This window comes from Ipomoea triloba, chromosome 3 (genome assembly GCF_003576645.1).
Source record: "Ipomoea triloba cultivar NCNSP0323 chromosome 3, ASM357664v1".
Classification (NCBI taxonomy): domain Eukaryota; kingdom Viridiplantae; phylum Streptophyta; class Magnoliopsida; order Solanales; family Convolvulaceae; genus Ipomoea; species Ipomoea triloba.
In genome coordinates, this window is record NC_044918.1 from 23063485 (window position 1) to 23078458 (window position 14974).

Below are 14974 nucleotides of genomic sequence, written 5' to 3' on the forward strand. Positions count from 1 at the left end.
TAAGATCTGCTTCGTTTTCTGGCCCATTATGGTTCCTATGTCCCATTCTTGACTGGGAAAAATTACACACCACTCGCTGTTGGTCCTTCATTTTCTTGTTCTCATTAGACTCATTCACACAATATCTATACTCTATATATGCTATCAATTCTAGCTGACAGCCATGTTTTCCAATGTTTTTCTTTTAAGCTTCTTTTTTTTTTCTTTTTTATTGTTTATCTTAGAATAAAAACAAGATAGAATGCATTGCAGTTCGCCAGTTGTGATTCTAATTACAAGATAATTAAGGGTGTGTTTGGTTCATGGGGTTGGAAACAAAGAATGAGAATGAAAGTCATGCATATTATTCGGTTGATAATTTTTTTTAAAACACAGTATAGGATTTGATTACCCCTATAATTTAAATAAAAAAAAAACATTACCTAATTTAAATTAAGTATCATTCTATTAATTCAGATTTATCCCTCCTCATTTCATCACCTACTTATTTCGTTGTCTCCCCACTACATATGATTAGTGTTTCTAGATTTTTGTTTTGATTTTTTTGTTCATATTGTGCTTTTAATGTCATCATATTAGGATAAGAACCTCATCATCAATACAAGGTCTCAGGTTCAAACCTCAGTGACGTATACTAAAAAAAAAATAAAAGTCATCATATTAATTAGAATTAGTTACCTTGATTTAAAACTTATTTCAATTATCAAGCATTTGATTATTATCCTGATTTGGATTCCCATATTCAAACCAAAAACACCCTAATATAAAATATTGTCTTAATTTCGCTAGGAATTTTGAAACAGGTGTACTTTTTATTAGTTTAAGCTTTTTCTCCAAATAGGTGGTTGTGAAACCATTATTAGAAAAACAAGATTTTAGGTTGATTTTTGAAATAATATACGTCAGTTCTACAAATATAATAGTAGTGACGTAATAAACATAAAATACTATGTTAGTTACAAAAATTGATGTACAATAATTTTCTTTTAAAATACTTATGGGAATGACGTATATTGTATTTTGTTTAAAGATAACGAATATAAAAATTTTCATATAGTTGAATGGAAGCACTGCACTTTCAAACCAACCATACCAAACAACGCTCTCTTAGTGTTGACTTCAACACATGTATAATCATTGGGTCAAACAACAGAGAGTAGAGAAAAAAAAAATTTAAATACAAAGTAATATGCACAAACGCACTTAAAAATTTATAATAATAATACAGTATCATTTCAATAGTAACTTTTAGATATATTTATGGTTTTAAAAAAGTTGAAAAGACAAATATTTTTCTTTTAAGAAAAAATATATGATCCTAGTGAAGTCGTTGACTCTTTGTACTTCAATAAGTTAAGAAACTATGTATAGATAAATACTATACCGTATTAGAATCGTAGTACCATAAAAAATGTATATTAAATAATTTTATTTGCGGCCCTAAAAATCACCAGAGAAATAAATTATATTAGGGAGTCTTTGTTCTTTTCTTTCTTTTTTTTTTTTTTTTTTTGTTTTAACGTTAAAAACGTATGAAGATGTACCAAGTGTCCTATATTTGTGGAGAAAATGAAGATCTTTCTTGAAGATGCTTCTAGTTCATCGAGTAGAATCCATTCATCAACCATATTCTCCACTATTTCCCACACTTTCAAAACTTAGTACAATATATTCCTGAAGTACAACGCTTTGTACTTCTTGTAGAAATTAGCATGTATTGTTTTAACAATAATTGTTTCATATATATATATTTCATGTAAAATTGAATAAAAATTGATTTAAATGTTTTAAAATTAAGAAAAAAGTGTCAAATAAACCTCTTAAGTAGAATGAATAGTGCAAGTATACGTACTCTCTAACCTTTTAAAAACAAAAGTTGCATCAAGACCACTTAAACTACAAAGATGTGCAATTAGATCCAAAATGACTTATTCGACAGGTTATTGCTCATTTGGCAAACAAGTCGTACTTAGGTGGATCTAAGTATATAAATAATTATAAATACCTAGATACCTAAGTTTGGGAGAAGTATATAAATAATTGCTTTTGAATTTTATTTTTTTAAAAAAAAACTAAATAAATCCAAGTGTACAAACAAAAAAGTTTATTCTAAAATTGTGTAGTTTTTGTTTTTATTTTTTCAGAAATTTTTAAAAAGAAGACAGTCATAGTTACTGACAACAACCACAACTATATGAAGGAAGATGAAGGTGGTCAAGACCGCCAATTGCCTTTGTCTCCCATCCATAACGAAGGCAACGTAACACAACCACCTTCGTCACAAAGGTCTAGATATAGACCTCAAGTGGATCTGGATAACAATCATGACTGTCTAAAAATAATTCAAAATTTTTAGATTGTCATTAAGACAACAATGATCATTTTTTTCATACAGTTGTGGTCGTAATTAAATTAAAAAAAAATACACAAGATACACATACATCAACATTAAAAACTCATGTCAGCCAACACGACGCGAGCAGGTTACATTAGACGTTAATTGAATACTAGTTTTTCACGCGCATTAGGCGAATGTGATAATGTCCAACGTTTATTTTTAAATAAGTACTTCAAAGTATATCAATGTAAGATTATATAGGGTTCACGCATAGGTAATTGAATGTTGAATTTGTTTATTTAAATCGGTAATTCAAAGTATATGAATGCAAGATAATATAAGAGAGATTGATTATAATTGTCACTAAAATAAATGTTTGCAACTTGGTAAAATCGTTAGTCTAAATAAAAACTACTTTTGGTTTGAATTTCTCTAAGTCTTCTTAATTCTATTTTGGGTAGCATTGTCATTATCTTCATCTTCAGTACTTGTCATCTTCTTTTTTATTGGTAGTGTGTCATGTGCAATTGGTTACTGGTGGTAGCATATATGACAGTGTCATTCAATGAGATTATGGTGTAAGAAGCTGTGGAATTGCCTTGTTGTGTATATGACTGGATCTTAGTTGTACTATGAACTCTTGATCTTGCAAGCGCATGTTGATCATGTTTCATGTGTTGTGAGATGTGTCTTAGATTCTTATGTGAAAGTATTCAACAAAATATTGATATTTATTATATTTGTTGAAGGTTCATGAGTAGTATATGTCTTGTTCTAGTTCCATAACTTGTTTACTTGATAGTAACAATAATGACTCTACGGGTAATCTAAATACTCATGCTGCAATATATCCAGTTTTATTAACAATTTCCACATCCATTTTGCACCTATTCATTTTGAGCTTCATATTTTATGAATTAGTATGAATGAGTGTAGTACTTAATTTTGTGTGCGTTTTTTGATTTTTTTTTTTTTATTGAATTGATACTAACCTTGGAGTGCCCACTAATGCATTTTCACTACAATGCATGTTGTTAAATAGTTTGTCATTATGTGCATGACTCGTTTTTAAACAGTGGCTACATCCTATATACCAAGTGTTTTTTGTTGTCAAGGTTGATGCTCATTTTGCGTTTAATTCAAGTAGGTTGAGTGATGAAATGAATTGTAAATTTATATTAATTATAATATATTTAAAAGATGCACAATAAGCATTTACATACAGGATCAATGAATGTTGCAATGGTGACTATTTTGAAATTTAATTTCTTCATTTTCTGGATTTGCAAGATTGATTGCAGCATTGTTGTAGTCTAAGTATATTTTCAATGCGTAAGTGTGTCACGATGTTCTATTATCCTACATTAACATTTTTAATAATGAGTTTTAAATGTAGCTACATAAGATAATGATCTAAATATCATTTACATATTATTATCAGCATAAAAGCATACCTGTCATTTAGGTGTTCTGCTCGATGTACTTTTGGTTCAACCATTATTGTTGAATGAGTTATTGTAGATATAGGAATTCATAGTTTACTTAAGGAATAAGATTAGATAAGGTAGTAAAAATTTATACATTTTAAATCATCTTAATAACGAAATACAATTTACCTTTAAAGTCAACAACTGTGATGTAGTCCAGAGAATACACTCTTTGTCAACAAATCCTCCCCAAGTAGTTAATGTGATTGGCTTCAAACTATTTTTTTCATTGTATTAGTAAAATACTTGGTAAATAAATATATAACATTATTTTGTATTATAACTTTGATATTTAATTACAAGATAATGTGAAAAGAAGACAATGAACAATATAGTAAATATAATTAATTAATAAAATTGAAAGTAAAAAACATTGCATTGTATCGTAGAAAATAAAGACAATATAACTAATGAAATTATATCCCTTTTTCTTAATTTTTTTATGATAGATAATTTCTTTTTTATTAAAGGTATGGTAGACATCTAATTCTAAATTAAAGGAAAACATATGCTCCTCATAATAGAATGAAGCAATTATTCCTCCTCTACCGTTGCGTGATAGTGATGTTTGGCAAACGATCTAGAAAATTAAAGTCCCTAATATAATGTGTTTGTTTTTACGGCTTGTTAAACATGGGAATATTTTGACTATATTGAAAGAGCCAAGGCGACATCTTACATCTAATATTTACTACCGTTTTTGTGCAGGGCAGTAGGAGGATTGCGAGTATTGAGTAGTTAGAGTCTTCAGGATTAGTTAGATTATTATTATGATGGTTACCTAAGTTCATGGTTCATCCCTCTGTATATAAACGTTGTATTCCTCTCTTCATAAACATCGAATAGAAACACATTCACTAATTTGGTATCAGCCTACTCCGATCCTATGGCAGACCAAAATAACCAACCCCCACCACCGGTTCAGAATGAAGCTCCCATGGATTCTTCACGCCGGACCGTGACCACTGTCACGGTGCCTGAAACCCGTACCCCAAATATGCTGCATCAAGCGCACCACTACGTGTCCATCAAGCTAACTGCCACTAATTACCTCTTTTGGAAAGCGCAGCTTGTGCATTTTTTACGAGGCCAAAACCTTTACGGTTTGTTGATGGCTCCAACACATGTCCACCGGAGTTTGTCGCGTAAACCTCTTCCGCGCCTCCGGTCACCAATCCACTGCGTGCTCAGTGGATCCAACAGGATCAATCAATCCTTAGCATGATCATTTCATCGCTTGCAGAGGAGGTTCTATACTTGGCCATTGGTCATTCCACCTCACAGTCAGTTTGGATGGCAGTCGAAACTGCTCTTGGTTCGACCTCATGAGCGCGATCTTTAAGCCTACTCACGCAACTACAGAATCTGCGCCAAGGGGACCTAACGCCGGCAGACCATCTGGGCAAGGCGCAAGTCCTTGTTGAACAGCTTGCGCAGGCCGGACGTCCGATTGACCTTGATGAACAAAAGTTGCACGTATTCCGGGGACTTCGACCGGAGTATCGTGGCCTCATCGCGTCGCTTACCACGAAGAGCGCCCCCTTGACCATTCTAGAGGTGGCGGATCTTCTGTCGACGCATCAATACTTGTTTCCGGAAGATACCAGTGCGCAACTCCCTCCACCACCTTCGGCGTTGATAGCTCAGCATCCGTGTTCGGCCTAGAGCTCGCACCATGAGGGCAGTCGCGGGCGCGGACGCCACCATAGAGGGCAGCAAGGAAGAGACCGGACATACCGCCATCACCTGCTATCGCCGTTTCGTCTGGCACAGTCGCCTCGGTCACCCACACCTTCGAGTACTTCGTCAGGTTCTTTCTAGATGTCCCATTAGGGGGTTTTTTCGTTTTCTTAATAACATATGTACTGCGTGGCAAATGGGTAAGTCTGCGCGCTTCCCACTTGCACGCATTGAGAACTCCAGTAAATCCATTCTTGAATTAGTGTACACAGACATTTGAGGACCATCCCCGGTCCCGTCAGTTGATGGTTCACGATATTTTGTACTGTTTGTCGACGATTTCTCTCGTTACATTTGGTACTATCCGATGAAATTGAAAACTGACATATATTCAATATTTAATAAATTCCGTGCTATGGTCGAAAAATATTTTTCCTGTCCTATAAAATGTATTCAGTTAGACTTGGGTGGTGAATATCGCAAACTACACGTCGTATTCACTGCCGCAGGAATTATACACAGGCAGTCCTGTCCACACACGCACGAGCAAAATGGTCGTGTGGAACGCCGACACCGCCATGTTGTTGAGACTGGCCTAACTTTACTTGCCCACAGTCAAGTCCCGCATAAATATTGGTCTTACGCTTTTGAGTCCGCGGTACATTTGATAAATCGAATGCCTTCCTCTGTTACACAAAATAGTTGTCCATATTCGTGTCTGTTTCACAAGTCTCCTAATTACAACTTGCTACGTGTATTCGGGTGTGAATGTTTTCCATGTCTACGCCCATATAATAGACACAAAATGGATTATCGTTCTATACCTTGTGTTTTCTTGGGATATCCCGACTCTTTCAGTGGTTACAAGTGTTTAGACACAGTCACGGGTCGTGTTTATATTGCCAGGCATGTCCGTTTTAACAAGAAAGTGTTCCCTTTTTCTAAACCACCAGGTGTGATACCCAGCTCTTCAGCCACCGCCGTTGCGCCCTCCATGCCTTGGGCGTGTGCACAAATCCATCAACCTACAACGTTGGGTGCACCATCTTCACGCACCAGCTTCCCGCCTGTTGTTGTTCCTGCCGCGCCACAAATGCAAGTCTCGCCCTCTTCATCATCTGTTAATGCCACATCGTCTCTTCAGCCGACGACCTCTTCCAATACAACAACTCGCCCGCGGAAGCGACGACCCACGACTCGGACTCATGGTATGCGCCTCCGAACTACGACATGCGTCCAGCGTCGCACTCCAACGGCCTTGGTGGCCTCGGTAGATGATGACGAGCCCACCTGTCATTCGCAAGCCATCAAACTACCACAGTGGCGCAATGCGATGGATGTGGAGTTCAATGCGCTCTTGCACAATCACACCTGGCAGCTGGTGCCGGCGAGGCAAGACATGAACATCATAGGCTGTAAATGGGTCTTCCGCGTCAAGAGGAAAGCCGATGGCACTATATTGAAAGGTACAAAACTCGGCTAGTAGCCAAGGGATTCAACCAGGTACTCGGGGAAGACTATTTTGAAACTTATAGCCCAATAGTCAAACCGACCACTGTACGCCATCTCTTGTCGTTTGCGGTCTCCAATCAATGGACTATGCGGCAATTAGATGTCCACAACGCCTTCTTAAATGGGCACATTACAGAAGATATCTACATGCGACAGCCACCAGGCTACGCCAACCCGGCTTACCCCCATCACGTGTGTAAGCTACAACGTTCTCTATATGGCCTTAAGCAGGCCCCACGTGCATGGTTTACACGGCTCAATAACTACTTAATACAAGTTGGATTTTGCCCCTCCAAAACATATGTATCCTTATTTATTTATGACTCAGGACAATTGCGAGCTTACATTCTAGTTTATGTGCATATTTTTCGTCGCTGCATAGAGGCGAAGGGCGTACGGAGCGAGGTTTTACAACCTAGGGTCTTAGCTAATCTCGATCGTTTGAGTTGGGATGATTGGCTTTCAGTGAATATTAGGGGCGATAGCAGGTTGGGTCTAGATGCTGAGTGGCCAGCAAGATTTGCTATTCCGCTTTGGTGGCTTTGGAGGTGGCGGAACGATGCGATTCTTAACGGATGAACTACTCCTCTTGTCCAAAATATTTCTTGGATAGCGAAGACAGAGGTGGAAATCTCCCAAGCCTTTGCTAAACAGAGGATTCCTCGGGATCGAGCTAGCCATTTCGTGGATTCCCTTATCTCTTAGAAGAAACCGCAGCAGGGGTGGACAAAACTCAACGTGGATGGGAGTTGCATTCCGGACAACAACGTAGCTGGATGTAGTGGTCTGATGCGGGATCACACTAACTGTTGGATAGTGGGTTTCACGTATCACATAGGCTGCTGCTCCATTGCGGAGGTAGAAGTATGGGGCGTTCTGCAAGGCCTGCGCTTGATGTCGCGTTTGGGAGTACAGAAGCTTATTGTTGAAAGTGATTCTGAGGCTACGGTTGCCCTTCTGCGAGTACCAGCGACTTACAAGGCAGTTATAACAACATCATCTAGAGATGCATCACGGCGAAGAGTGGTTTTGAGTTTATTGAGTTCAATCATGTCTATAGGAAACAAAACAGATCAGCCGACGCCCTTGCTAAACGGGCTCTCAACCTCAACAAGGGTCTGATTATTCTGGATGCCACTCCGGGAGAGCTGAGGGAGATAATTCACGACGATTAGATGGGTGCTAGTTTCCACCGGAGGTCCCTCTGCATTGAGGGATTGTTAATTCTATGTAACTTGTTCTCCTGGTATCCCCCTCTTCTCAGCTTCTCTTACCCAAAAAAAAAAAAAAAAAAAAAAAAGCATATGCATTATTTTTTGTTGTAGCTACTAATTTATTTAATAAGAGTAATAGAGTGGTTTCGTTATTGAGACAAATTGTTTTGGGAGTTTGTCAATTCACAGGGTCTTTCTCCATCCGTTTAACGGTCTGGGTCCACCCACGTTCGCTCAGGGGGAACGTCGTTTGTGGGAATTGAACCTGGGTTCTCCCGGAATTCCTCCCCACAAAGAGAACTCACTTGCCACTTGAGCTACCCCATTGGGTTATAGATATTGCTATAATGATATAATATAAATTAACTTAAAAATTTCTTTAGAATTTTTCATGCATTGATAAATTTCTTATAATGATGTGTAAACTTCTTCAATTAGAGCCAGTGGAGTGTCACCATTGTCAATTCTTTGGACAATGGTCCTATCATTTAGAGTCTATGTATAGTTGTATTTCTGGTCAATAACTTTGTAGTTAGGTCGCACATGTCTGACAATGATTTGTTATAATATTTTATAATATTTGTTATAATATATGTTATAATATTTTAAAAATATTTAGATCGATATACGATTATATAAATTATAACATCGAATATTATATAGTGCAATTGATGAAATTGGTTTGATCAATTATGTTTTCTGATATTTTTCTTGCTTGAATTAGAGTAAATATTTGTCCAATTACCCGTGCGATGCACATATAAATTTTTTTTATTATATATTTAGATAATAAAATTAAAGATGAAATTATAAATTAAAAAAAAAAAAACGGATATCGAATGTGCACATTTACTGTATATATTTAGATAGATTAATTATTTTATTACCGTATACTAAATTTATTAAATATTAAATATTATATAGTTATTAAATATTAAATATATATCCTCAAAATTGATTTCCATTCCTTATCTTATTTTATTTATTGATATTTTTAATAGACACCCATTAAGAAGGAATATATTATATATTTATTGTTCAATTTCATTGCGAAAAAATAAAGTTATGTAATTTATGTACTTATTATTACACTCTTTATCCCATTTTATTTACACTTGTTTTTTGAAAAATGCATTTTACTTATATTATTTACTCTTCATTGTGCAAATTAATTATTTTTCTTTAATAGTAATATCAATTCATATATACTAAAATTATTATTATATATTAAATATTAGTATTTATGAATATAATTAATCAATTATAAGATTATTAAATATTACACGAATTTTAATTTTGGGTAATTATCGTGAGCCTCTACCATATATATCAATTGCTTATGTTAATTCGTGATCCCCTAGCATATAGAGTTGAATAATGGATGAAAATATAATAAGCATCCAAATATTCTTGATTTTCATTCTTGTTTTCAACCATATATACGAAAATAAAAAGTGAAAACAAAATATATACCCTCTATATGGAAGTTTGTCAAAATAGAAGGCCAATTATACCATACATAATATTACCAATTATATTATTATGTTATTACCTAATTAATATGCCTTTTTCACACGGCATTATGTTATTACTTTAATACGTGAATATAAAAATAATATTACCAATTAACAGATATTAATACATTTCAATTTTACATTTTCTTACCAAATAAGTTTTATTAATTATTTGACCAATAAATATTTAATTAATTCACTACAAAAGTTTGGGCGAAAAAATGAAATTGGAGGATTTTACTTTTATATATAGTATAGATATAGATTAATATGTCTTTTCTACATGGTATTATCTTATTAGTTATTACATTAATACGTGTAGTGAATATAAAAAAAATATTACCAATTAATAGATATTAGTTAATTTTCATTTTATATTTTCTTACCAAATAAGCTTTATTAATTATTTTACCAATAAAGTATTTAATTAATTGACTACAAAAGTTTGGGCGGAAAATAAAATAGAAGGATTTTACTTTTATATATAGTATAGATTGTTGTTGATATTATATTGTTGTTGTCGTCGACGTCAACTAAACATAATAAGGATTGATTTAAAAGTTTATATGAAGTCTTATAAGAAAAATCATATATGTACTTTCAAGAAATAAAATTCATAACACATGTTATTTGTATTAATAAAAAAGAATGATGGTAATCAAAATGTTACCCATTTTTTTTAGATTAATCCGAACATGTCATTTAAGCAAAGAGTAAGAATATAATAAAAATTGAGAATACTTATTGTATTACTCGTGCTATTATTATATTATTAGAGGGGTTACTTGATTGAAGTTTTTTTTTTTTTTTTTTTGTACTTTTATTATTTAAAATATGGGGATAATAATGAACATCGTAAAATAAAAAAAAAAATTAAAAAAAGAGTAAGAAAAGATGAGAAGAAAAATAGAGAGAAGAAAAGGGAAAAGGAATAAGGATATGATGATAATCCAGGCACGCCAAGTTGCAAAGATTTCGTAATAAAAGAATAAAAAGAAAAGAGAACAGTGGACGTACATAAAATGTTCTTCATCATCTCTTAAACCAGAAGAGTTCAATTTCAATACCATCTCACGGGGAGAGATTCTCCACATACATATAGTATTAAAGAGTTTATTACTGAAATGGTCTCTCGACTATTACGAAAATATCAATTTGGTCCTCTATATTTTTTTGTGTCCAATTAAGTCCTTCGACTTTGAAAAATTTAACCAATTTGATCCTCCATTTATTTTACCGTTAAACATCCGTTAAATCAGGACCAAATATGTAATTTTGCTATAGTCAATGGACCATTTCTGAGAAAAAATTAATTATCAATTTGGTCCCTTGACTATAGCAAAATTACCAATTTGATCCCGATTTAACGGATGTTTAACGGAAAAATAAACGGATGACCAAATTGGTTAAATTTTTCAAAGTCGAGGGACTTAATTGGTCACGAAAAATTATTAAGGACCAAATTGATAATTTCGCAATAATCGAGGAACCATTTTGATAATAAACTCTAGTATTATATTACCTTTCTGTAAAGGCGGAAACAATCACCACTGTATACAATTTCACCAAAATTTACTACTCTGTATATACTTATAAAATTTCAATTAAAAGATTAAATTATAGTGAAACTATACCTTTATTGTTTTATATATTATGCTTAACAATATATAATGAAAATTTCTTAGTTTATTACTTTCTACCGGGTTGACCTAACTAAATTTAATTCTAAGATTTATAATATATTTGAGCTTAATACATTTTAAAAGTTGAATAGTGTGACAACTTGCTAGTATGTTAGTTATGGTGGGTGACTTTTAAATTTTGATTCCCAATATGAGCATCTTTAAAATGGCATTTAAGTGTCTATTTTTTCAATTTTTTGTGAATTCCTGTTGGAATATTAGCTTTAAAATGGCATTTAAGTGTCTTTGTGGTACAAATATATGTGGTGTCCACTATTTTCGATTTTTTAAGTAATGCTACCTAGGCCACCTCTCCTAATCTCCCTCTTGACATGACAGTTTTCATTTGATAATTTAGTTTTTGATAATAAGCTAGTGTTGTCCCAACTCATGGCATCCAATTGTTATAAGCCATGTTAGTATGGATTTCAGGTGGGTGATTTTTTAGGGGAACAAAGATCACACACACACACACATATATATATATATATATTAGAGATCGAGTCTATGAGAATAATCAATCTCATCCATTAGAAAATAGATTTATAGATGAGATTAATTGGAATTAAAAACGCGTGTGCGCATATTAGATATTATGATGTGTGCATATTAAGCACGCACACGCGTTTTTAATCTCATACATAGATCTATTTTTTTTAATGAATGAGATTGAGATTGGTTTTCATGGACTCATGAGAAGGTTGGTTCTCATATATATATATTTTGAATACTACTAACTCTAGGCACAAGAGTCAGCATTGCCCCCACTGAGGCTCGAACCCACCACCTCCCGAAAGGGAAGGGTTTGATGCCACTGGACTACAAGGTCATTGGCATATATATATATATATATATTAGTTCTTTACTTATTTATTTATGAATCAGTTCACGTGCGAAGACTCTCCTAGGTGAAAGATGGGTTGAAATCTGAGTTGTTAATCTAATCTAGATTAACGATTCAAATCAAAAAAAAAAATTTTAAATGCGCTTCTGCCAACATGCATGCAAATGATCAACTGTCTCAAACTGATGCACCTTAAGATACAAAACTATGCACTTAAGCTATAAAACAACACTCCTTAAGTTTAAACTGATACACCTTAAACTAGAATAGTGAAGCACCTTAAGCTTTAAATATACGCACCTTATAAGGAAAACGACGCACCTTAAGCTATGGAAATACGCACCTAAAGCTTTAGACTAATGCACCTTAAACTAGAAAAGTGACGCACCTTAAGCTTTAAATATACGCACCTTAAGAAGGAAAACGACACCCTTAAGCTATGCAAAGACTCACCTAAAGATTTAGACTAACATACCTTAAAGTTTCAACAAAAAACGTAACGCACCTTAAGTTCTCAATTGAAGAACTAACGCACCTTAAGCACATAAACCACGCACCTTAAAAAAAAAAAAAGAAAATGACACACCTTAAGAAGAAAAACGACGCACCTTAAGTTTGACTAATACGCAAAAAGACTAAATTGTCACTGCGTTTTTTTAAGCTTTCTTAAATCTGGGCTATTGATTTTCAATTCATTAGATCAAAGGCTGAGATTAAACCTTATCTTTTACCTGAAGCTTATTACTGTATTTGATCTCTATTCTACACACACACAGGGGCAAGCTAGATCTGGTGCGGCTACTGCTTTTCGTGCGGTCATGCGAGCATGCTAGAGCTATAAGATGAGCTAATCTGAGATCAAACGGATGGAAATCAATGAAGAGGAAAAAATATGTTGATAATTTCGTAATTTCCTACAACATGTGTATGTTTTGGCGGTGCAATACGTCCTAGGGTGTGGTGCACTTATGAGTGCTCGAATCTGCACTTTTGAGTGATATGTGGTGCACTTAATATTGCACCATTCAATGGGTATATTGAACACACTTCTTTTTCCTTTTTGGTGATGCACCGCAATTCACTCATAAGTGCACCACACACTAGTATTTAGTGCACCATCGAAGTATACCAAGTGTAATTTTGTGGTGCGCTACGTGCTTGTATGTGATGCACTTATGAGTGCTCTGTGGTGCACTTGTGAGTTCTCTATGGTGCACTTTTGAGTGATATGTGGTTCACTTAGTATTGCATCACTCGACAGGTCCATTGAGCCCACCTTGTTTTTTTTTTCTTTTCCTTTTTGGTGGTGTACTACAATTCACTCATAAGTGCACCACAGAGCACTCATAAATGCACCATGTATCAGCACTTAGTGCACCATCGAAATATACATTGTGCATAAAATTATAAAAATGCTACCATGTTTTTTTTCTCATTTTGGTTGATTTCCAGCCACTTGGTGGTGCACCATAGAGCACTCTTAAGTGCACCACTCAACAACACTTAATGCACCTCTGAACTAGGTTTCTCATGATTAGTGTGGACTTAAGTGCACCACTCAACAACACCAAATATGTTCTTTTTGCAAACTAGCATCAGTAATTCATCCAATTGCACATGAGACACTACCAACAAAAAAGAAGCAGACAAGCAATGAAAACAAACACAGTGACAAATCTATCCAAAAACGAATTAACAAAACTTAGAGTAATCCCAACCAAAAGCAGTATCTAGTACTTATTACCATACCAACTACAATAAGTATTTAGATAATTGTTTTTAGAAAAGTACAAATTAAACATTAATTTTAATGCGAACTATAATGAACTTCTCCTATATAATCTTGAATTAATATACTTTGAATTATTTATTTAAATACAAACATTGGAGATTAAATCAGTCGCGCCATAGGCGTGTAAAACTAGTTTTAGAATAAATATGTATTGTTTTTTACATGTATTATTTTAATTTGGATTAATAAGTAGATTTAAATACACATTGTTTCAATAAAACCCCATATCATTTTGACATAAATAAACATAAAAAGATTAAAGAAAAAAAAAAGGCATAATTTTTATAAATAATCTAGGCCACACAAAATTCATTAGTAAACCCACAAGATAATTGGGTGAAATTCACTTTCCACTCTTCTTTGAGCTCGTGATGAGCATATAAAAAGTGGCAAACATGAGCAATATCAACATCATGAGTGTGCAATTCAAATCTATAACATTGCAATTGATAATATTCATGTTTAAAGATAACGTTTGTGCAAATAATGTGAGACTGCTAATTGTGTTTGATTAATCAGTATGGTATTACAATTTGAGATTCACACATTTGTAAAGTAATTATTGCCACAAAAACTACTTAATGTCTCCTTCAATTCAAACAATTTTTTTTAATGGAATACTTTCCATTAATACATTCGTTTCATTCCGATTACATAGCAAAATCATGAAAAACACAACTTTATTCATTTTTACAACACATTTGATTGAATCAATTTTGGAGGCGGAATGAAAATTCTATTCTATAAGAAACGGAATACGTAAAGAATATAATATAAATTTTATTCTAACTATTATTTGGTTTGCAAAAACAACAATAAAAATAAAAGAAGAAAAACAAAATTAAAATAAAAAATAGACTTCATAAATTATATTCTAGTGTTTAATTGGATTAAGTAATAAAAATGAAATA